Genomic DNA, 18,191 nt, shown 5'->3' on the forward strand with positions numbered 1-18,191 from the left:
TCTAGCCGACTAGATGCTTAAAAGTACAAAACTCACAAGAACCAGAGCCTACGGCCACACCACACTGAATGCGCCCGATCTCGTCTGATCTCGGAAGCTAAGCAGTGTCGGGCCTCGTTAGTACCTGGATGGGAGACCGCCTGGGAATACCAGGTGCTGTAGGCTTTTTTGTGCTCCAAGTTCAGGAAGTGAGCCATTTCTCAATTGCCTTTCAAAACTGCAAGGTCTAGCTGACTAGATGCTTAAAAGTACAAAACTCACTAGGCCCAGAGCCTACGGCCACACCACACTGATTGCGCCCGATCTCGTCTGATCTCGGAAGCTAAGCAGTGTCGGGCCTAGTTAGTACCTGGATGGGAGACCACCTGGGAATACCAGGTGCTGTAGGCTTTTTTGTGCTCCAAGTTCAGGAAGTGAGCCATTTCACAATTGCCTTTCAAAACTGCAAGGTCTAGCCGACTAGATGCTTAAAAGTACAAAACTCACTAGGCCCAGAGCCTACGGCCACACCACACTGAATGTGCCCGATCTCGGAAGCTAAGCAGGGTCAGGCCTAGTTAGTACCTGGATGGGAGACTGCCTGGGAATACCAGGTGCTGTAGGCTTTTTTGTGCTCCATGATTAGTAATTGCGCAACTTCTCAATTATTTTTCAAATTTGGTATGTTTCCAAAATAATTGTATCCCGTTTTATAGCGGAAATGTTGGACAACATCATGAGGTCTGGAGCTACCTTTTTACATAGAATTAGCATACAGGTAGTGTGTTCATGGGTAATAAATCGACTTTCACATGTAATGCAGTACAGAGAATATTGAGTCCTTCAAGAGGCATGAAAGAAAACCATTATTGTGTTGATTGTTCTCTCCACCTCCCTGCAACAGACACAGGATGGATGAATTAAAGTTATCCTACCAGACATAGGAGTCCTGAATGGGCCCACCAGTCTTATATATCTCGCCTGATCGAGCCTGATCGAGCGATGAGCGTGGTATCATGTTGCAAGTGGCTGCATGGCTTAGCTTACTAAATGCAAATGCATAAGAGTAATATTCTTAGCATTCCTAGAGCCTACGGCCACACCACACTGAATGCACCCGATCTCGTCTGATCTCGGAAGTTAAGCAGTGTCAGGCCTAGTTAGTACCTGGATGGGAGACCGCCTGGGAATACCAGGTGCTGTAGGCTTTTTTGTGCTCCAAGTTCAGGAAGTGAGCCCTTTCTCAATTGCCTTTTAAAACTGCAAGGTCTAGCCGACTAGATGCTTAAAAGTACAACACTCACTAGGCCCAGAGCCTACGGCCACACCACACTGAATGCGCCTGATCTCGTCTGATCTCAGAAGCTAAGCAGTGTCGGGCCTAGTTAGTACCTGGATGGGAGACCGCCTGGGAATACCAGGTGCTGTAGGCTTTTTTGTACTCCAAGTTCAGGAAGTGAGCCATTTCTCAATTGCCTTTCAAAACTGCAAGGTCTAGCCGACTAGATGCTTAAAAGTACAAAACTCACTAGGCCCAGAGCCTACGGCCACACCACACTGAATGCGCCCGATCTCTTCTGATCTCGGAAGCTAAGCAGTGTCGGGCCTAGTTAGTACCTGGATGGGAGACCACCTGGGAATACCAGGTGCTGTAGGCTTTTTTGTGCTCCAAGTTCAGGAAGTGAGCCATTTCACAATTGCCTTTCAAAACTGCAAGGTCTAGCCGACTAGATGCTTAAAAGTACAAACTCACTAGGCCCAGAGCCTACGGCCACACCACACTGAATGCGCCCGATCTCGGAAGCTAAGCAGGGTCGGGCCTAGTTAGTACCTGGATGGGAGACTGCCTGGGAATACCAGGTGCTGTAGGCTTTTTTTGTGCTCCATGATTAGTAATTGCGCAACTTCTCAATTATTTTTCAAATTTGGTATGTTTCCAAAATAATTGTATCCCGTTTTATAGCGGAAATGTTGGACAACATCATGAGGGCTGGAGCTACCTTTTTACATAGAATTAGCATACAGGTAGTGTGTTCATGGGTAATAAATCAACTTTCACATGTAATGCAGTACAGAGAATATTGAGTCCTTCAAGAGGCATGAAAGAAAACCATTATTGTGTTGATTGTTCTCTCCACCTCCCTGCAACAGACACAGGATGGATGAATTAAAGTTATCCTACCAGACATAGGAGTCCTGAATGGGCCCACCAGTCTTATATATCTCGCCTGATCGAGCCTGATCGAGCGATGAGCGTGGTATCATGTTGCAAGTGGCTGCATGGCTTAGCTTACTAAATGCAAATGCATAAGAGTAATATTCTTAGCATTCCTAGAGCCTACGGCCACACCACACTGAATGCACCCGATCTCGACTGATCTCGGAAGTTAAGCAGTGTCAGGCCTAGTTAGTACCTGGATGGGAGACCGCCTGGGAATACCAGGTGCTGTAGGCTTTTTTGTGCTCCAAGTTCAGGAAGTGAGCCCTTTCTCAATTGCCTTTTAAAACTGCAAGGTCTAGCCGACTAGATGCTTAAAAGTACAAAACTCACTAGGCCCAGAGCCTACGGCCACACCACACTGAATGTGCCTGATCTCGTCTGATCTCAGAAGCTAAGCAGTGTCGGGCCTAGTTAGTACCTGGATGGAAGACCGCCTGGGAATACCAGGTGCTGTAGGCTTTTTTGTACTCCAAGTTCAGGAAGTGAGCCATTTCTCAATTGCCTTTCAAAACTGCAAGGTCTAGCCGACTAGATGCTTAAAAGTACAAAACTCACAAGGACCAGAGCCTACGGCCACACCACACTGAATGCGCCCGATCTCGTCTGATCTCGGAAGCTAAGCAGTGTCGGGCCTCGTTAGTACCTGGATGGGAGACCGCCTGGGAATACCAGGTGCTGTAGGCTTTTTTGTGCTCCAAGTTCAGGAAGTGAGCCATTTCTCAATTGCCTTTCAAAACTGCAAGGTCTAGCTGACTAGATGCTTAAAAGTACAAAACTCACTAGGCCCAGAGCCTACGGCCACACCACACTGATTGCGCCCGATCTCGTCTGATCTCGGAAGCTAAGCAGTGTCGGGCCTAGTTAGTACCTGGATGGGAGACCACCTGGGAATACCAGGTGCTGTAGGCTTTTTTGTGCTCCAAGTTCAGGAAGTGAGCCATTTCACAATTGCCTTTCAAAACTGCAAGGTCTAGCCGACTAGATGCTTAAAAGTACAAAACTCACTAGGCCCAGAGCCTACGGCCACACCACACTGAATGTGCCCGATCTCGGAAGCTAAGCAGGGTCAGGCCTAGTTAGTACCTGGATGGGAGACTGCCTGGGAATACCAGGTGCTGTAGGCTTTTTTGTGCTCCATGATTAGTAATTGCGCAACTTCTCAATTATTTTTCAAATTTGGTATGTTTCCAAAATAATTGTATCCCGTTTTATAGCGGAAATGTTGGACAACATCATGAGGGCTGGAGCTACCTTTTTACATAGAATTAGCATACAGGTAGTGTGTTCATGGGTAATAAATCGACTTTCACATGTAATGCAGTACAGAGAATATTGAGTCCTTCAAGAGGCATGAAAGAAAACCATTATTGTGTTGATTGTTCTCTCCACCTCCCTGCAACAGACACAGGATGGATGAATTAAAGTTATCCTACCAGACATAGGAGTCCTGAATGGGCCCACCAGTCTTATATATCTCGCCTGATCGAGCCTGATCGAGCGATGAGCGTGGTATCATGTTGCAAGTGGCTGCATGGCTTAGCTTACTAAATGCAAATGCATAAGAGTAATATTCTTAGCATTCCTAGAGCCTACGGCCACACCACACTGAATGCACCCGATCTCGTCTGATCTCGGAAGTTAAGCAGTGTCAGGCCTAGTTAGTACCTGGATGGGAGACCGCCTGGGAATACCAGGTGCTGTAGGCTTTTTTGTGCTCCAAGTTCAGGAAGTGAGCCCTTTCTCAATTGCCTTTTAAAACTGCAAGGTCTAGCCGACTAGATGCTTAAAAGTACAACACTCACTAGGCCCAGAGCCTACGGCCACACCACACTGAATGCGCCTGATCTCGTCTGATCTCAGAAGCTAAGCAGTGTCGGGCCTAGTTAGTACCTGGATGGGAGACCGCCTGGGAATACCAGGTGCTGTAGGCTTTTTTGTACTCCAAGTTCAGGAAGTGAGCCATTTCTCAATTGCCTTTCAAAACTGCAAGGTCTAGCCGACTAGATGCTTAAAAGTACAAAACTCACTAGGCCCAGAGCCTACGGCCACACCACACTGAATGCGCCCGATCTCGTCTGATCTCGGAAGCTAAGCAGTGTCGGGCCTAGTTAGTACCTGGATGGGAGACCACCTGGGAATACCAGGTGCTGTAGGCTTTTTTGTGCTCCAAGTTCAGGAAGTGAGCCATTTCACAATTGCCTTTCAAAACTGCAAGGTCTAGCCGACTAGATGCTTAAAAGTACAAACTCACTAGGCCCAGAGCCTACGGCCACACCACACTGAATGCGCCCGATCTCGGAAGCTAAGCAGGGTCGGGCCTAGTTAGTACCTGGATGGGAGACTGCCTGGGAATACCAGGTGCTGTAGGCTTTTTTTGTGCTCCATGATTAGTAATTGCGCAACTTCTCAATTATTTTTCAAATTTGGTATGTTTCCAAAATAATTGTATCCCGTTTTATAGCGGAAATGTTGGACAACATCATGAGGGCTGGAGCTACCTTTTTACATAGAATTAGCATACAGGTAGTGTGTTCATGGGTAATAAATCAACTTTCACATGTAATGCAGTACAGAGAATATTGAGTCCTTCAAGAGGCATGAAAGAAAACCATTGTTGTGTTGATTGTTCTCTCCACCTCCCTGCAACAGACACAGGATGGATGAATTAAAGTTATCCTACCAGACATAGGAGTCCTGAATGGGCCCACCAGTCTTATATATCTCGCCTGATCGAGCCTGATCGAGCGATGAGCGTGGTATCATGTTGCAAGTGGCTGCATGGCTTAGCTTACTAAATGCAAATGCATAAGAGTAATATTCTTAGCATTCCTAGAGCCTACGGCCACACCACACTGAATGCACCCGATCTCGACTGATCTCGGAAGTTAAGCAGTGTCAGGCCTAGTTAGTACCTGGATGGGAGACCGCCTGGGAATACCAGGTGCTGTAGGCTTTTTTGTGCTCCAAGTTCAGGAAGTGAGCCCTTTCTCAATTGCCTTTTAAAACTGCAAGGTCTAGCCGACTAGATGCTTAAAAGTACAAAACTCACTAGGCCCAGAGCCTACGGCCACACCACACTGAATGTGCCTGATCTCGTCTGATCTCAGAAGCTAAGCAGTGTCGGGCCTAGTTAGTACCTGGATGGAAGACCGCCTGGGAATACCAGGTGCTGTAGGCTTTTTTGTACTCCAAGTTCAGGAAGTGAGCCATTTCTCAATTGCCTTTCAAAACTGCAAGGTCTAGCCGACTAGATGCTTAAAAGTACAAAACTCACAAGAACCAGAGCCTACGGCCACACCACACTGAATGCGCCCGATCTCGTCTGATCTCGGAAGCTAAGCAGTGTCGGGCCTCGTTAGTACCTGGATGGGAGACCGCCTGGGAATACCAGGTGCTGTAGGCTTTTTTGTGCTCCAAGTTCAGGAAGTGAGCCATTTCTCAATTGCCTTTCAAAACTGCAAGGTCTAGCTGACTAGATGCTTAAAAGTACAAAACTCACTAGGCCCAGAGCCTACGGCCACACCACACTGATTGCGCCCGATCTCGTCTGATCTCGGAAGCTAAGCAGTGTCGGGCCTAGTTAGTACCTGGATGGGAGACCACCTGGGAATACCAGGTGCTGTAGGCTTTTTTGTGCTCCAAGTTCAGGAAGTGAGCCATTTCACAATTGCCTTTCAAAACTGCAAGGTCTAGCCGACTAGATGCTTAAAAGTACAAAACTCACTAGGCCCAGAGCCTACGGCCACACCACACTGAATGTGCCCGATCTCGGAAGCTAAGCAGGGTCAGGCCTAGATAGTACCTGGATGGGAGACTGCCTGGGAATACCAGGTGCTGTAGGCTTTTTTGTGCTCCATGATTAGTAATTGCGCAACTTCTCAATTATTTTTCAAATTTGGTATGTTTCCAAAATAATTGTATCCCGTTTTATAGCGGAAATGTTGGACAACATCATGAGGTCTGGAGCTACCTTTTTACATAGAATTAGCATACAGGTAGTGTGTTCATGGGTAATAAATCGACTTTCACATGTAATGCAGTACAGAGAATATTGAGTCCTTCAAGAGGCATGAAAGAAAACCATTATTGTGTTGATTGTTCTCTCCACCTCCCTGCAACAGACACAGGATGGATGAATTAAAGTTATCCTACCAGACATAGGAGTCCTGAATGGGCCCACCAGTCTTATATATCTCGCCTGATCGAGCCTGATCGAGCGATGAGCGTGGTATCATGTTGCAAGTGGCTGCATGGCTTAGCTTACTAAATGCAAATGCATAAGAGTAATATTCTTAGCATTCCTAGAGCCTACGGCCACACCACACTGAATGCACCCGATCTCGTCTGATCTCGGAAGTTAAGCAGTGTCAGGCCTAGTTAGTACCTGGATGGGAGACCGCCTGGGAATACCAGGTGCTGTAGGCTTTTTTGTGCTCCAAGTTCAGGAAGTGAGCCCTTTCTCAATTGCCTTTTAAAACTGCAAGGTCTAGCCGACTAGATGCTTAAAAGTACAACACTCACTAGGCCCAGAGCCTACGGCCACACCACACTGAATGCGCCTGATCTCGTCTGATCTCAGAAGCTAAGCAGTGTCGGGCCTAGTTAGTACCTGGATGGGAGACCGCCTGGGAATACCAGGTGCTGTAGGCTTTTTTGTACTCCAAGTTCAGGAAGTGAGCCATTTCTCAATTGCCTTTCAAAACTGCAAGGTCTAGCCGACTAGATGCTTAAAAGTACAAAACTCACTAGGCCCAGAGCCTACGGCCACACCACACTGAATGCGCCCGATCTCGTCTGATCTCGGAAGCTAAGCAGTGTCGGGCCTAGTTAGTACCTGGATGGGAGACCACCTGGGAATACCAGGTGCTGTAGGCTTTTTTGTGCTCCAAGTTCAGGAAGTGAGCCATTTCACAATTGCCTTTCAAAACTGCAAGGTCTAGCCGACTAGATGCTTAAAAGTACAAACTCACTAGGCCCAGAGCCTACGGCCACACCACACTGAATGCGCCCGATCTCGGAAGCTAAGCAGGGTCGGGCCTAGTTAGTACCTGGATGGGAGACTGCCTGGGAATACCAGGTGCTGTAGGCTTTTTTTGTGCTCCATGATTAGTAATTGCGCAACTTCTCAATTATTTTTCAAATTTGGTATGTTTCCAAAATAATTGTATCCCGTTTTATAGCGGAAATGTTGGACAACATCATGAGGGCTGGAGCTACCTTTTTACATAGAATTAGCATACAGGTAGTGTGTTCATGGGTAATAAATCAACTTTCACATGTAATGCAGTACAGAGAATATTGAGTCCTTCAAGAGGCATGAAAGAAAACCATTATTGTGTTGATTGTTCTCTCCACCTCCCTGCAACAGACACAGGATGGATGAATTAAAGTTATCCTACCAGACATAGGAGTCCTGAATGGGCCCACCAGTCTTATATATCTCGCCTGATCGAGCCTGATCGAGCGATGAGCGTGGTATCATGTTGCAAGTGGCTGCATGGCTTAGCTTACTAAATGCAAATGCATAAGAGTAATATTCTTAGCATTCCTAGAGCCTACGGCCACACCACACTGAATGCACCCGATCTCGTCTGATCTCGGAAGTTAAGCAGTGTCAGGCCTAGTTAGTACCTGGATGGGAGACCGCCTGGGAATGCCAGGTGCTGTAGGCTTTTTTGTGCTCCAAGTTCAGGAAGTGAGCCCTTTCTCAATTGCCTTTTAAAACTGCAAGGTCTAGCCGACTAGATGCTTAAAAGTACAACACTCACTAGGCCCAGAGCCTACGGCCACACCACACTGAATGCGCCTGATCTCGTCTGATCTCAGAAGCTAAGCAGTGTCGGGCCTAGTTAGTACCTGGATGGGAGACCGCCTGGGAATACCAGGTGCTGTAGGCTTTTTTGTACTCCAAGTTCAGGAAGTGAGCCATTTCTCAATTGCCTTTCAAAACTGCAAGGTCTAGCCGACTAGATGCTTAAAAGTACAAAACTCACTAGGCCCAGAGCCTACGGCCACACCACACTGAATGCGCCCGATCTCGTCTGATCTCGGAAGCTAAGCAGTGTCGGGCCTAGTTAGTACCTGGATGGGAGACCACCTGGGAATACCAGGTGCTGTAGGCTTTTTTGTGCTCCAAGTTCAGGAAGTGAGCCATTTCACAATTGCCTTTCAAAACTGCAAGGTCTAGCCGACTAGATGCTTAAAAGTACAAACTCACTAGGCCCAGAGCCTACGGCCACACCACACTGAATGCGCCCGATCTCGGAAGCTAAGCAGGGTCGGGCCTAGTTAGTACCTGGATGGGAGACTGCCTGGGAATACCAGGTGCTGTAGGCTTTTTTTGTGCTCCATGATTAGTAATTGCGCAACTTCTCAATTATTTTTCAAATTTGGTATGTTTCCAAAATAATTGTATCCCGTTTTATAGCGGAAATGTTGGACAACATCATGAGGGCTGGAGCTACCTTTTTACATAGAATTAGCATACAGGTAGTGTGTTCATGGGTAATAAATCAACTTTCACATGTAATGCAGTACAGAGAATATTGAGTCCTTCAAGAGGCATGAAAGAAAACCATTATTGTGTTGATTGTTCTCTCCACCTCCCTGCAACAGACACAGGATGGATGAATTAAAGTTATCCTACCAGACATAGGAGTCCTGAATGGGCCCACCAGTCTTATATATCTCGCCTGATCGAGCCTGATCGAGCGATGAGCGTGGTATCATGTTGCAAGTGGCTGCATGGCTTAGCTTACTAAATGCAAATGCATAAGAGTAATATTCTTAGCATTCCTAGAGCCTACGGCCACACCACACTGAATGCACCCGATCTCGACTGATCTCGGAAGTTAAGCAGTGTCAGGCCTAGTTAGTACCTGGATGGGAGACCGCCTGGGAATACCAGGTGCTGTAGGCTTTTTTGTGCTCCAAGTTCAGGAAGTGAGCCCTTTCTCAATTGCCTTTTAAAACTGCAAGGTCTAGCCGACTAGATGCTTAAAAGTACAAAACTCACTAGGCCCAGAGCCTATGGCCACACCACACTGAATGCGCCCGATCTCGTCTGATCTCGGAAGCTAAGCAGTGTCGGGCCTAGTTAGTACCTGGATGGGAGACCACCTGGGAATACCAGGTGCTGTAGGCTTTTTTGTGCTCCAAGTTCAGGAAGTGAGCCATTTCACAATTGCCTTTCAAAACTGCAAGGTCTAGCCGACTAGATGCTTAAAAGTACAAACTCACTAGGCCCAGAGCCTACGGCCACACCACACTGAATAATGCGCCCGATCTCGGAAGCTAAGCAGGGTCGGGCCTAGTTAGTACCTGGATGGGAGACTGCCTGGGAATACCAGGTGCTGTAGGCTTTTTTTGTGCTCCATGATTAGTAATTGCGCAACTTCTCAATTATTTTTCAAATTTGGTATGTTTCCAAAATAATTGTATCCCGTTTTATAGCGGAAATGTTGGACAACATCATGAGGGCTGGAGCTACCTTTTTACATAGAATTAGCATACAGGTAGTGTGTTCATGGGTAATAAATCAACTTTCACATGTAATGCAGTACAGAGAATATTGAGTCCTTCAAGAGGCATGAAAGAAAACCATTATTGTGTTGATTGTTCTCTCCACCTCCCTGCAACAGACACAGGATGGATGAATTAAAGTTATCCTACCAGACATAGGAGTCCTGAATGGGCCCACCAGTCTTATATATCTCGCCTGATCGAGCCTGATCGAGCGATGAGCGTGGTATCATGTTGCAAGTGGCTGCATGGCTTAGCTTACTAAATGCAAATGCATAAGAGTAATATTCTTAGCATTCCTAGAGCCTACGGCCACACCACACTGAATGCACCCGATCTCGACTGATCTCGGAAGTTAAGCAGTGTCAGGCCTAGTTAGTACCTGGATGGGAGACCGCCTGGGAATACCAGGTGCTGTAGGCTTTTTTGTGCTCCAAGTTCAGGAAGTGAGCCCTTTCTCAATTGCCTTTTAAAACTGCAAGGTCTAGCCGACTAGATGCTTAAAAGTACAAAACTCACTAGGCCCAGAGCCTACGGCCACACCACACTGAATGCGCCTGATCTCGTCTGATCTCAGAAGCTAAGCAGTGTCGGGCCTAGTTAGTACCTGGATGGAAGACCGCCTGGGAATACCAGGTGCTGTAGGCTTTTTTGTACTCCAAGTTCAGGAAGTGAGCCATTTCTCAATTGCCTTTCAAAACTGCAAGGTCTAGCCGACTAGATGCTTAAAAGTACAAAACTCACAAGAACCAGAGCCTACGGCCACACCACACTGAATGCGCCCGATCTCGTCTGATCTCGGAAGCTAAGCAGTGTCGGGCCTCGTTAGTACCTGGATGGGAGACCGCCTGGGAATACCAGGTGCTGTAGGCTTTTTTGTGCTCCAAGTTCAGGAAGTGAGCCATTTCACAATTGCCTTTCAAAACTGCAAGGTCTAGCCGACTAGATGCTTAAAAGTACAAACTCACTAGGCCCAGAGCCTACGGCCACACCACACTGAATGCGCCCGATCTCGGAAGCTAAGCAGGGTCGGGCCTAGTTAGTACCTGGATGGGAGACTGCCTGGGAATACCAGGTGCTGTAGGCTTTTTTTGTGCTCCATGATTAGTAATTGCGCAACTTCTCAATTATTTTTCAAATTTGGTATGTTTCCAAAATAATTGTATCCCGTTTTATAGCGGAAATGTTGGACAACATCATGAGGGCTGGAGCTACCTTTTTACATAGAATTAGCATACAGGTAGTGTGTTCATGGGTAATAAATCAACTTTCACATGTAATGCAGTACAGAGAATATTGAGTCCTTCAAGAGGCATGAAAGAAAACCATTATTGTGTTGATTGTTCTCTCCACCTCCCTGCAACAGACACAGGATGGATGAATTAAAGTTATCCTACCAGACATAGGAGTCCTGAATGGGCCCACCAGTCTTATATATCTCGCCTGATCGAGCCTGATCGAGCGATGAGCGTGGTATCATGTTGCAAGTGGCTGCATGGCTTAGCTTACTAAATGCAAATGCATAAGAGTAATATTCTTAGCATTCCTAGAGCCTACGGCCACACCACACTGAATGCACCCGATCTCGACTGATCTCGGAAGTTAAGCAGTGTCAGGCCTAGTTAGTACCTGGATGGGAGACCGCCTGGGAATACCAGGTGCTGTAGGCTTTTTTGTGCTCCAAGTTCAGGAAGTGAGCCCTTTCTCAATTGCCTTTTAAAACTGCAAGGTCTAGCCGACTAGATGCTTAAAAGTACAAAACTCACTAGGCCCAGAGCCTACGGCCACACCACACTGAATGTGCCTGATCTCGTCTGATCTCAGAAGCTAAGCAGTGTCGGGCCTAGTTAGTACCTGGATGGAAGACCGCCTGGGAATACCAGGTGCTGTAGGCTTTTTTGTACTCCAAGTTCAGGAAGTGAGCCATTTCTCAATTGCCTTTCAAAACTGCAAGGTCTAGCCGACTAGATGCTTAAAAGTACAAAACTCACAAGGACCAGAGCCTACGGCCACACCACACTGAATGCGCCCGATCTCGTCTGATCTCGGAAGCTAAGCAGTGTCGGGCCTCGTTAGTACCTGGATGGGAGACCGCCTGGGAATACCAGGTGCTGTAGGCTTTTTTGTGCTCCAAGTTCAGGAAGTGAGCCATTTCTCAATTGCCTTTCAAAACTGCAAGGTCTAGCTGACTAGATGCTTAAAAGTACAAAACTCACTAGGCCCAGAGCCTACGGCCACACCACACTGATTGCGCCCGATCTCGTCTGATCTCGGAAGCTAAGCAGTGTCGGGCCTAGTTAGTACCTGGATGGGAGACCACCTGGGAATACCAGGTGCTGTAGGCTTTTTTGTGCTCCAAGTTCAGGAAGTGAGCCATTTCACAATTGCCTTTCAAAACTGCAAGGTCTAGCCGACTAGATGCTTAAAAGTACAAAACTCACTAGGCCCAGAGCCTACGGCCACACCACACTGAATGTGCCCGATCTCGGAAGCTAAGCAGGGTCAGGCCTAGTTAGTACCTGGATGGGAGACTGCCTGGGAATACCAGGTGCTGTAGGCTTTTTTGTGCTCCATGATTAGTAATTGCGCAACTTCTCAATTATTTTTCAAATTTGGTATGTTTCCAAAATAATTGTATCCCGTTTTATAGCGGAAATGTTGGACAACATCATGAGGGCTGGAGCTACCTTTTTACATAGAATTAGCATACAGGTAGTGTGTTCATGGGTAATAAATCGACTTTCACATGTAATGCAGTACAGAGAATATTGAGTCCTTCAAGAGGCATGAAAGAAAACCATTATTGTGTTGATTGTTCTCTCCACCTCCCTGCAACAGACACAGGATGGATGAATTAAAGTTATCCTACCAGACATAGGAGTCCTGAATGGGCCCACCAGTCTTATATATCTCGCCTGATCGAGCCTGATCGAGCGATGAGCGTGGTATCATGTTGCAAGTGGCTGCATGGCTTAGCTTACTAAATGCAAATGCATAAGAGTAATATTCTTAGCATTCCTAGAGCCTACGGCCACACCACACTGAATGCACCCGATCTCGTCTGATCTCGGAAGTTAAGCAGTGTCAGGCCTAGTTAGTACCTGGATGGGAGACCGCCTGGGAATACCAGGTGCTGTAGGCTTTTTTGTGCTCCAAGTTCAGGAAGTGAGCCCTTTCTCAATTGCCTTTTAAAACTGCAAGGTCTAGCCGACTAGATGCTTAAAAGTACAACACTCACTAGGCCCAGAGCCTACGGCCACACCACACTGAATGCGCCTGATCTCGTCTGATCTCAGAAGCTAAGCAGTGTCGGGCCTAGTTAGTACCTGGATGGGAGACCGCCTGGGAATACCAGGTGCTGTAGGCTTTTTTGTACTCCAAGTTCAGGAAGTGAGCCATTTCTCAATTGCCTTTCAAAACTGCAAGGTCTAGCCGACTAGATGCTTAAAAGTACAAAACTCACTAGGCCCAGAGCCTACGGCCACACCACACTGAATGCGCCCGATCTCGTCTGATCTCGGAAGCTAAGCAGTGTCGGGCCTAGTTAGTACCTGGATGGGAGACCACCTGGGAATACCAGGTGCTGTAGGCTTTTTTGTGCTCCAAGTTCAGGAAGTGAGCCATTTCACAATTGCCTTTCAAAACTGCAAGGTCTAGCCGACTAGATGCTTAAAAGTACAAACTCACTAGGCCCAGAGCCTACGGCCACACCACACTGAATGCGCCCGATCTCGGAAGCTAAGCAGGGTCGGGCCTAGTTAGTACCTGGATGGGAGACTGCCTGGGAATACCAGGTGCTGTAGGCTTTTTTTGTGCTCCATGATTAGTAATTGCGCAACTTCTCAATTATTTTTCAAATTTGGTATGTTTCCAAAATAATTGTATCCCGTTTTATAGCGGAAATGTTGGACAACATCATGAGGGCTGGAGCTACCTTTTTACATAGAATTAGCATACAGGTAGTGTGTTCATGGGTAATAAATCAACTTTCACATGTAATGCAGTACAGAGAATATTGAGTCCTTCAAGAGGCATGAAAGAAAACCATTGTTGTGTTGATTGTTCTCTCCACCTCCCTGCAACAGACACAGGATGGATGAATTAAAGTTATCCTACCAGACATAGGAGTCCTGAATGGGCCCACCAGTCTTATATATCTCGCCTGATCGAGCCTGATCGAGCGATGAGCGTGGTATCATGTTGCAAGTGGCTGCATGGCTTAGCTTACTAAATGCAAATGCATAAGAGTAATATTCTTAGCATTCCTAGAGCCTACGGCCACACCACACTGAATGCACCCGATCTCGACTGATCTCGGAAGTTAAGCAGTGTCAGGCCTAGTTAGTACCTGGATGGGAGACCGCCTGGGAATACCAGGTGCTGTAGGCTTTTTTGTGCTCCAAGTTCAGGAAGTGAGCCCTTTCTCAATTGCCTTTTAAAACTGCAAGGTCTAGCCGACTAGATGCTTAAAAGTACAAAACTCACTAGGCCCAGAGCCTACGGCCACACCACACTGAATGTGCCTGATCTCGTCTGATCTCAGAAGCTAAGCAGTGTCGGGCCTAGTTAGTACCTGGATGGAAGACCGCCTGGGAATACCAGGTGCTGTAGGCTTTTTTGTACTCCAAGTTCAGGAAGTGAGCCATTTCTCAATTGCCTTTCAAAACTGCAAGGTCTAGCCGACTAGATGCTTAAAAGTACAAAACTCACAAGAACCAGAGCCTACGGCCACACCACACTGAATGCGCCCGATCTCGTCTGATCTCGGAAGCTAAGCAGTGTCGGGCCTCGTTAGTACCTGGATGGGAGACCGCCTGGGAATACCAGGTGCTGTAGGCTTTTTTGTGCTCCAAGTTCAGGAAGTGAGCCATTTCTCAATTGCCTTTCAAAACTGCAAGGTCTAGCTGACTAGATGCTTAAAAGTACAAAACTCACTAGGCCCAGAGCCTACGGCCACACCACACTGATTGCGCCCGATCTCGTCTGATCTCGGAAGCTAAGCAGTGTCGGGCCTAGTTAGTACCTGGATGGGAGACCACCTGGGAATACCAGGTGCTGTAGGCTTTTTTGTGCTCCAAGTTCAGGAAGTGAGCCATTTCACAATTGCCTTTCAAAACTGCAAGGTCTAGCCGACTAGATGCTTAAAAGTACAAAACTCACTAGGCCCAGAGCCTACGGCCACACCACACTGAATGTGCCCGATCTCGGAAGCTAAGCAGGGTCAGGCCTAGATAGTACCTGGATGGGAGACTGCCTGGGAATACCAGGTGCTGTAGGCTTTTTTGTGCTCCATGATTAGTAATTGCGCAACTTCTCAATTATTTTTCAAATTTGGTATGTTTCCAAAATAATTGTATCCCGTTTTATAGCGGAAATGTTGGACAACATCATGAGGTCTGGAGCTACCTTTTTACATAGAATTAGCATACAGGTAGTGTGTTCATGGGTAATAAATCGACTTTCACATGTAATGCAGTACAGAGAATATTGAGTCCTTCAAGAGGCATGAAAGAAAACCATTATTGTGTTGATTGTTCTCTCCACCTCCCTGCAACAGACACAGGATGGATGAATTAAAGTTATCCTACCAGACATAGGAGTCCTGAATGGGCCCACCAGTCTTATATATCTCGCCTGATCGAGCCTGATCGAGCGATGAGCGTGGTATCATGTTGCAAGTGGCTGCATGGCTTAGCTTACTAAATGCAAATGCATAAGAGTAATATTCTTAGCATTCCTAGAGCCTACGGCCACACCACACTGAATGCACCCGATCTCGTCTGATCTCGGAAGTTAAGCAGTGTCAGGCCTAGTTAGTACCTGGATGGGAGACCGCCTGGGAATACCAGGTGCTGTAGGCTTTTTTGTGCTCCAAGTTCAGGAAGTGAGCCCTTTCTCAATTGCCTTTTAAAACTGCAAGGTCTAGCCGACTAGATGCTTAAAAGTACAACACTCACTAGGCCCAGAGCCTACGGCCACACCACACTGAATGCGCCTGATCTCGTCTGATCTCAGAAGCTAAGCAGTGTCGGGCCTAGTTAGTACCTGGATGGGAGACCGCCTGGGAATACCAGGTGCTGTAGGCTTTTTTGTACTCCAAGTTCAGGAAGTGAGCCATTTCTCAATTGCCTTTCAAAACTGCAAGGTCTAGCCGACTAGATGCTTAAAAGTACAAAACTCACTAGGCCCAGAGCCTACGGCCACACCACACTGAATGCGCCCGATCTCGTCTGATCTCGGAAGCTAAGCAGTGTCGGGCCTAGTTAGTACCTGGATGGGAGACCACCTGGGAATACCAGGTGCTGTAGGCTTTTTTGTGCTCCAAGTTCAGGAAGTGAGCCATTTCACAATTGCCTTTCAAAACTGCAAGGTCTAGCCGACTAGATGCTTAAAAGTACAAACTCACTAGGCCCAGAGCCTACGGCCACACCACACTGAATGCGCCCGATCTCGGAAGCTAAGCAGGGTCGGGCCTAGTTAGTACCTGGATGGGAGACTGCCTGGGAATACCAGGTGCTGTAGGCTTTTTTTGTGCTCCATGATTAGTAATTGCGCAACTTCTCAATTATTTTTCAAATTTGGTATGTTTCCAAAATAATTGTATCCCGTTTTATAGCGGAAATGTTGGACAACATCATGAGGGCTGGAGCTACCTTTTTACATAGAATTAGCATACAGGTAGTGTGTTCATGGGTAATAAATCAACTTTCACATGTAATGCAGTACAGAGAATATTGAGTCCTTCAAGAGGCATGAAAGAAAACCATTATTGTGTTGATTGTTCTCTCCACCTCCCTGCAACAGACACAGGATGGATGAATTAAAGTTATCCTACCAGACATAGGAGTCCTGAATGGGCCCACCAGTCTTATATATCTCGCCTGATCGAGCCTGATCGAGCGATGAGCGTGGTATCATGTTGCAAGTGGCTGCATGGCTTAGCTTACTAAATGCAAATGCATAAGAGTAATATTCTTAGCATTCCTAGAGCCTACGGCCACACCACACTGAATGCACCCGATCTCGTCTGATCTCGGAAGTTAAGCAGTGTCAGGCCTAGTTAGTACCTGGATGGGAGACCGCCTGGGAATACCAGGTGCTGTAGGCTTTTTTGTGCTCCAAGTTCAGGAAGTGAGCCCTTTCTCAATTGCCTTTTAAAACTGCAAGGTCTAGCCGACTAGATGCTTAAAAGTACAACACTCACTAGGCCCAGAGCCTACGGCCACACCACACTGAATGCGCCTGATCTCGTCTGATCTCAGAAGCTAAGCAGTGTCGGGCCTAGTTAGTACCTGGATGGGAGACCGCCTGGGAATACCAGGTGCTGTAGGCTTTTTTGTACTCCAAGTTCAGGAAGTGAGCCATTTCTCAATTGCCTTTCAAAACTGCAAGGTCTAGCCGACTAGATGCTTAAAAGTACAAAACTCACTAGGCCCAGAGCCTACGGCCACACCACACTGAATGCGCCCGATCTCGTCTGATCTCGGAAGCTAAGCAGTGTCGGGCCTAGTTAGTACCTGGATGGGAGACCACCTGGGAATACCAGGTGCTGTAGGCTTTTTTGTGCTCCAAGTTCAGGAAGTGAGCCATTTCACAATTGCCTTTCAAAACTGCAAGGTCTAGCCGACTAGATGCTTAAAAGTACAAACTCACTAGGCCCAGAGCCTACGGCCACACCACACTGAATGCGCCCGATCTCGGAAGCTAAGCAGGGTCGGGCCTAGTTAGTACCTGGATGGGAGACTGCCTGGGAATACCAGGTGCTGTAGGCTTTTTTTGTGCTCCATGATTAGTAATTGCGCAACTTCTCAATTATTTTTCAAATTTGGTATGTTTCCAAAATAATTGTATCCCGTTTTATAGCGGAAATGTTGGACAACATCATGAGGGCTGGAGCTACCTTTTTACATAGAATTAGCATACAGGTAGTGTGTTCATGGGTAATAAATCAACTTTCACATGTAATGCAGTACAGAGAATATTGAGTCCTTCAAGAGGCATGAAAGAAAACCATTATTGTGTTGATTGTTCTCTCCACCTCCCTGCAACAGACACAGGATGGATGAATTAAAGTTATCCTACCAGACATAGGAGTCCTGAATGGGCCCACCAGTCTTATATATCTCGCCTGATCGAGCCTGATCGAGCGATGAGCGTGGTATCATGTTGCAAGTGGCTGCATGGCTTAGCTTACTAAATGCAAATGCATAAGAGTAATATTCTTAGCATTCCTAGAGCCTACGGCCACACCACACTGAATGCACCCGATCTCGACTGATCTCGGAAGTTAAGCAGTGTCAGGCCTAGTTAGTACCTGGATGGGAGACCGCCTGGGAATACCAGGTGCTGTAGGCTTTTTTGTGCTCCAAGTTCAGGAAGTGAGCCCTTTCTCAATTGCCTTTTAAAACTGCAAGGTCTAGCCGACTAGATGCTTAAAAGTACAAAACTCACTAGGCCCAGAGCCTATGGC

General features: G+C 47.0%; 46 non-coding genes and 14 pseudogenes across 46 annotated transcripts in view; all 60 read left to right on the plus strand.

Moving 5' to 3' along the window:
* Positions 1-46: 46 nt before the first annotated feature.
* Positions 47-165, plus strand: LOC138550211 (5S ribosomal RNA). Its single transcript, XR_011293967.1, has one exon. It is a non-coding gene; the product is annotated as a 5S ribosomal RNA (ribosomal RNA).
* A 106-nt stretch (positions 166-271) lies between these two features.
* On the plus strand, positions 272-390 carry LOC138547907 (5S ribosomal RNA). The gene has a single exon (XR_011291731.1). It is a non-coding gene; the product is annotated as a 5S ribosomal RNA (ribosomal RNA).
* Positions 391-496: 106 nt separating this feature from the next.
* LOC138546379 (5S ribosomal RNA) lies at positions 497-605 on the plus strand (annotated as a pseudogene).
* Positions 606-1,068: 463 nt separating this feature from the next.
* Positions 1,069-1,187, plus strand: LOC138549015 (5S ribosomal RNA). Its single transcript, XR_011292804.1, has one exon. It is a non-coding gene; the product is annotated as a 5S ribosomal RNA (ribosomal RNA).
* Positions 1,188-1,293: 106 nt separating this feature from the next.
* On the plus strand, positions 1,294-1,412 carry LOC138541436 (5S ribosomal RNA). The gene has a single exon (XR_011289443.1). It is a non-coding gene; the product is annotated as a 5S ribosomal RNA (ribosomal RNA).
* Positions 1,413-1,518: 106 nt separating this feature from the next.
* On the plus strand, positions 1,519-1,637 carry LOC138548490 (5S ribosomal RNA). The gene has a single exon (XR_011292290.1). It is a non-coding gene; the product is annotated as a 5S ribosomal RNA (ribosomal RNA).
* Positions 1,638-1,742: 105 nt separating this feature from the next.
* On the plus strand, positions 1,743-1,851 carry LOC138543493 (5S ribosomal RNA; annotated as a pseudogene).
* Positions 1,852-2,315: 464 nt separating this feature from the next.
* Positions 2,316-2,434, plus strand: LOC138538652 (5S ribosomal RNA). Its single transcript, XR_011286743.1, has one exon. It is a non-coding gene; the product is annotated as a 5S ribosomal RNA (ribosomal RNA).
* A 106-nt stretch (positions 2,435-2,540) lies between these two features.
* Positions 2,541-2,659, plus strand: LOC138539870 (5S ribosomal RNA). The gene has a single exon (XR_011287932.1). It is a non-coding gene; the product is annotated as a 5S ribosomal RNA (ribosomal RNA).
* Positions 2,660-2,765: 106 nt separating this feature from the next.
* Positions 2,766-2,884, plus strand: LOC138550212 (5S ribosomal RNA). The gene has a single exon (XR_011293968.1). It is a non-coding gene; the product is annotated as a 5S ribosomal RNA (ribosomal RNA).
* Positions 2,885-2,990: 106 nt separating this feature from the next.
* LOC138547908 (5S ribosomal RNA) lies at positions 2,991-3,109 on the plus strand. Its single transcript, XR_011291732.1, has one exon. It is a non-coding gene; the product is annotated as a 5S ribosomal RNA (ribosomal RNA).
* A 106-nt stretch (positions 3,110-3,215) lies between these two features.
* LOC138546380 (5S ribosomal RNA) lies at positions 3,216-3,324 on the plus strand (annotated as a pseudogene).
* A 463-nt stretch (positions 3,325-3,787) lies between these two features.
* Positions 3,788-3,906, plus strand: LOC138549016 (5S ribosomal RNA). Its single transcript, XR_011292805.1, has one exon. It is a non-coding gene; the product is annotated as a 5S ribosomal RNA (ribosomal RNA).
* A 106-nt stretch (positions 3,907-4,012) lies between these two features.
* LOC138541447 (5S ribosomal RNA) lies at positions 4,013-4,131 on the plus strand. The gene has a single exon (XR_011289454.1). It is a non-coding gene; the product is annotated as a 5S ribosomal RNA (ribosomal RNA).
* Positions 4,132-4,237: 106 nt separating this feature from the next.
* On the plus strand, positions 4,238-4,356 carry LOC138549065 (5S ribosomal RNA). Its single transcript, XR_011292852.1, has one exon. It is a non-coding gene; the product is annotated as a 5S ribosomal RNA (ribosomal RNA).
* Positions 4,357-4,461: 105 nt separating this feature from the next.
* On the plus strand, positions 4,462-4,570 carry LOC138543494 (5S ribosomal RNA; annotated as a pseudogene).
* Positions 4,571-5,034: 464 nt separating this feature from the next.
* Positions 5,035-5,153, plus strand: LOC138538653 (5S ribosomal RNA). Its single transcript, XR_011286744.1, has one exon. It is a non-coding gene; the product is annotated as a 5S ribosomal RNA (ribosomal RNA).
* Positions 5,154-5,259: 106 nt separating this feature from the next.
* On the plus strand, positions 5,260-5,378 carry LOC138539871 (5S ribosomal RNA). The gene has a single exon (XR_011287933.1). It is a non-coding gene; the product is annotated as a 5S ribosomal RNA (ribosomal RNA).
* A 106-nt stretch (positions 5,379-5,484) lies between these two features.
* LOC138550213 (5S ribosomal RNA) lies at positions 5,485-5,603 on the plus strand. Its single transcript, XR_011293969.1, has one exon. It is a non-coding gene; the product is annotated as a 5S ribosomal RNA (ribosomal RNA).
* Positions 5,604-5,709: 106 nt separating this feature from the next.
* LOC138547909 (5S ribosomal RNA) lies at positions 5,710-5,828 on the plus strand. The gene has a single exon (XR_011291733.1). It is a non-coding gene; the product is annotated as a 5S ribosomal RNA (ribosomal RNA).
* Positions 5,829-5,934: 106 nt separating this feature from the next.
* Positions 5,935-6,043, plus strand: LOC138546664 (5S ribosomal RNA; annotated as a pseudogene).
* Positions 6,044-6,506: 463 nt separating this feature from the next.
* LOC138549017 (5S ribosomal RNA) lies at positions 6,507-6,625 on the plus strand. Its single transcript, XR_011292806.1, has one exon. It is a non-coding gene; the product is annotated as a 5S ribosomal RNA (ribosomal RNA).
* A 106-nt stretch (positions 6,626-6,731) lies between these two features.
* On the plus strand, positions 6,732-6,850 carry LOC138541459 (5S ribosomal RNA). The gene has a single exon (XR_011289465.1). It is a non-coding gene; the product is annotated as a 5S ribosomal RNA (ribosomal RNA).
* Positions 6,851-6,956: 106 nt separating this feature from the next.
* On the plus strand, positions 6,957-7,075 carry LOC138549077 (5S ribosomal RNA). The gene has a single exon (XR_011292863.1). It is a non-coding gene; the product is annotated as a 5S ribosomal RNA (ribosomal RNA).
* A 105-nt stretch (positions 7,076-7,180) lies between these two features.
* Positions 7,181-7,289, plus strand: LOC138543495 (5S ribosomal RNA; annotated as a pseudogene).
* Positions 7,290-7,753: 464 nt separating this feature from the next.
* Positions 7,754-7,872, plus strand: LOC138550993 (5S ribosomal RNA). The gene has a single exon (XR_011294733.1). It is a non-coding gene; the product is annotated as a 5S ribosomal RNA (ribosomal RNA).
* Positions 7,873-7,978: 106 nt separating this feature from the next.
* LOC138541470 (5S ribosomal RNA) lies at positions 7,979-8,097 on the plus strand. The gene has a single exon (XR_011289476.1). It is a non-coding gene; the product is annotated as a 5S ribosomal RNA (ribosomal RNA).
* Positions 8,098-8,203: 106 nt separating this feature from the next.
* On the plus strand, positions 8,204-8,322 carry LOC138549088 (5S ribosomal RNA). The gene has a single exon (XR_011292874.1). It is a non-coding gene; the product is annotated as a 5S ribosomal RNA (ribosomal RNA).
* A 105-nt stretch (positions 8,323-8,427) lies between these two features.
* Positions 8,428-8,536, plus strand: LOC138543496 (5S ribosomal RNA; annotated as a pseudogene).
* A 464-nt stretch (positions 8,537-9,000) lies between these two features.
* Positions 9,001-9,119, plus strand: LOC138538654 (5S ribosomal RNA). The gene has a single exon (XR_011286745.1). It is a non-coding gene; the product is annotated as a 5S ribosomal RNA (ribosomal RNA).
* A 106-nt stretch (positions 9,120-9,225) lies between these two features.
* Positions 9,226-9,344, plus strand: LOC138548486 (5S ribosomal RNA). The gene has a single exon (XR_011292287.1). It is a non-coding gene; the product is annotated as a 5S ribosomal RNA (ribosomal RNA).
* Positions 9,345-9,449: 105 nt separating this feature from the next.
* Positions 9,450-9,561, plus strand: LOC138545848 (5S ribosomal RNA; annotated as a pseudogene).
* A 464-nt stretch (positions 9,562-10,025) lies between these two features.
* On the plus strand, positions 10,026-10,144 carry LOC138538655 (5S ribosomal RNA). Its single transcript, XR_011286746.1, has one exon. It is a non-coding gene; the product is annotated as a 5S ribosomal RNA (ribosomal RNA).
* A 106-nt stretch (positions 10,145-10,250) lies between these two features.
* LOC138551063 (5S ribosomal RNA) lies at positions 10,251-10,369 on the plus strand. Its single transcript, XR_011294800.1, has one exon. It is a non-coding gene; the product is annotated as a 5S ribosomal RNA (ribosomal RNA).
* Positions 10,370-10,475: 106 nt separating this feature from the next.
* On the plus strand, positions 10,476-10,594 carry LOC138550214 (5S ribosomal RNA). The gene has a single exon (XR_011293970.1). It is a non-coding gene; the product is annotated as a 5S ribosomal RNA (ribosomal RNA).
* Positions 10,595-10,699: 105 nt separating this feature from the next.
* LOC138543497 (5S ribosomal RNA) lies at positions 10,700-10,808 on the plus strand (annotated as a pseudogene).
* A 464-nt stretch (positions 10,809-11,272) lies between these two features.
* LOC138538657 (5S ribosomal RNA) lies at positions 11,273-11,391 on the plus strand. The gene has a single exon (XR_011286748.1). It is a non-coding gene; the product is annotated as a 5S ribosomal RNA (ribosomal RNA).
* Positions 11,392-11,497: 106 nt separating this feature from the next.
* Positions 11,498-11,616, plus strand: LOC138539872 (5S ribosomal RNA). The gene has a single exon (XR_011287934.1). It is a non-coding gene; the product is annotated as a 5S ribosomal RNA (ribosomal RNA).
* A 106-nt stretch (positions 11,617-11,722) lies between these two features.
* LOC138550216 (5S ribosomal RNA) lies at positions 11,723-11,841 on the plus strand. Its single transcript, XR_011293972.1, has one exon. It is a non-coding gene; the product is annotated as a 5S ribosomal RNA (ribosomal RNA).
* A 106-nt stretch (positions 11,842-11,947) lies between these two features.
* On the plus strand, positions 11,948-12,066 carry LOC138547910 (5S ribosomal RNA). Its single transcript, XR_011291734.1, has one exon. It is a non-coding gene; the product is annotated as a 5S ribosomal RNA (ribosomal RNA).
* A 106-nt stretch (positions 12,067-12,172) lies between these two features.
* LOC138546381 (5S ribosomal RNA) lies at positions 12,173-12,281 on the plus strand (annotated as a pseudogene).
* Positions 12,282-12,744: 463 nt separating this feature from the next.
* Positions 12,745-12,863, plus strand: LOC138549020 (5S ribosomal RNA). Its single transcript, XR_011292808.1, has one exon. It is a non-coding gene; the product is annotated as a 5S ribosomal RNA (ribosomal RNA).
* Positions 12,864-12,969: 106 nt separating this feature from the next.
* Positions 12,970-13,088, plus strand: LOC138541481 (5S ribosomal RNA). The gene has a single exon (XR_011289487.1). It is a non-coding gene; the product is annotated as a 5S ribosomal RNA (ribosomal RNA).
* Positions 13,089-13,194: 106 nt separating this feature from the next.
* Positions 13,195-13,313, plus strand: LOC138549099 (5S ribosomal RNA). Its single transcript, XR_011292885.1, has one exon. It is a non-coding gene; the product is annotated as a 5S ribosomal RNA (ribosomal RNA).
* Positions 13,314-13,418: 105 nt separating this feature from the next.
* On the plus strand, positions 13,419-13,527 carry LOC138543498 (5S ribosomal RNA; annotated as a pseudogene).
* A 464-nt stretch (positions 13,528-13,991) lies between these two features.
* Positions 13,992-14,110, plus strand: LOC138538658 (5S ribosomal RNA). Its single transcript, XR_011286749.1, has one exon. It is a non-coding gene; the product is annotated as a 5S ribosomal RNA (ribosomal RNA).
* Positions 14,111-14,216: 106 nt separating this feature from the next.
* On the plus strand, positions 14,217-14,335 carry LOC138539873 (5S ribosomal RNA). Its single transcript, XR_011287935.1, has one exon. It is a non-coding gene; the product is annotated as a 5S ribosomal RNA (ribosomal RNA).
* A 106-nt stretch (positions 14,336-14,441) lies between these two features.
* On the plus strand, positions 14,442-14,560 carry LOC138550217 (5S ribosomal RNA). The gene has a single exon (XR_011293973.1). It is a non-coding gene; the product is annotated as a 5S ribosomal RNA (ribosomal RNA).
* A 106-nt stretch (positions 14,561-14,666) lies between these two features.
* LOC138547911 (5S ribosomal RNA) lies at positions 14,667-14,785 on the plus strand. Its single transcript, XR_011291735.1, has one exon. It is a non-coding gene; the product is annotated as a 5S ribosomal RNA (ribosomal RNA).
* Positions 14,786-14,891: 106 nt separating this feature from the next.
* On the plus strand, positions 14,892-15,000 carry LOC138546665 (5S ribosomal RNA; annotated as a pseudogene).
* Positions 15,001-15,463: 463 nt separating this feature from the next.
* LOC138549021 (5S ribosomal RNA) lies at positions 15,464-15,582 on the plus strand. Its single transcript, XR_011292809.1, has one exon. It is a non-coding gene; the product is annotated as a 5S ribosomal RNA (ribosomal RNA).
* Positions 15,583-15,688: 106 nt separating this feature from the next.
* LOC138541492 (5S ribosomal RNA) lies at positions 15,689-15,807 on the plus strand. Its single transcript, XR_011289498.1, has one exon. It is a non-coding gene; the product is annotated as a 5S ribosomal RNA (ribosomal RNA).
* A 106-nt stretch (positions 15,808-15,913) lies between these two features.
* On the plus strand, positions 15,914-16,032 carry LOC138549111 (5S ribosomal RNA). The gene has a single exon (XR_011292896.1). It is a non-coding gene; the product is annotated as a 5S ribosomal RNA (ribosomal RNA).
* A 105-nt stretch (positions 16,033-16,137) lies between these two features.
* LOC138543499 (5S ribosomal RNA) lies at positions 16,138-16,246 on the plus strand (annotated as a pseudogene).
* A 464-nt stretch (positions 16,247-16,710) lies between these two features.
* LOC138549022 (5S ribosomal RNA) lies at positions 16,711-16,829 on the plus strand. The gene has a single exon (XR_011292810.1). It is a non-coding gene; the product is annotated as a 5S ribosomal RNA (ribosomal RNA).
* A 106-nt stretch (positions 16,830-16,935) lies between these two features.
* Positions 16,936-17,054, plus strand: LOC138541504 (5S ribosomal RNA). Its single transcript, XR_011289509.1, has one exon. It is a non-coding gene; the product is annotated as a 5S ribosomal RNA (ribosomal RNA).
* A 106-nt stretch (positions 17,055-17,160) lies between these two features.
* On the plus strand, positions 17,161-17,279 carry LOC138549122 (5S ribosomal RNA). Its single transcript, XR_011292907.1, has one exon. It is a non-coding gene; the product is annotated as a 5S ribosomal RNA (ribosomal RNA).
* Positions 17,280-17,384: 105 nt separating this feature from the next.
* Positions 17,385-17,493, plus strand: LOC138543501 (5S ribosomal RNA; annotated as a pseudogene).
* A 464-nt stretch (positions 17,494-17,957) lies between these two features.
* LOC138538659 (5S ribosomal RNA) lies at positions 17,958-18,076 on the plus strand. Its single transcript, XR_011286750.1, has one exon. It is a non-coding gene; the product is annotated as a 5S ribosomal RNA (ribosomal RNA).
* Positions 18,077-18,182: 106 nt separating this feature from the next.
* Positions 18,183-18,191, plus strand: part of LOC138548489 (5S ribosomal RNA) — a 119-nt gene continuing 110 nt past the window's right edge. The window contains exon 1 of the ribosomal RNA XR_011292289.1: positions 18,183-18,191. This exon is cut by the window's right edge and continues 110 nt beyond it. This is a non-coding gene — a ribosomal RNA (5S ribosomal RNA).

This window comes from Ambystoma mexicanum, unplaced genomic scaffold (assembly GCF_040938575.1).
Source record: "Ambystoma mexicanum isolate Mex_15411 unplaced genomic scaffold, UKY_AmexF1_1 Mex_scaf10, whole genome shotgun sequence".
NCBI lineage: Eukaryota > Metazoa > Chordata > Amphibia > Caudata > Ambystomatidae > Ambystoma > Ambystoma mexicanum.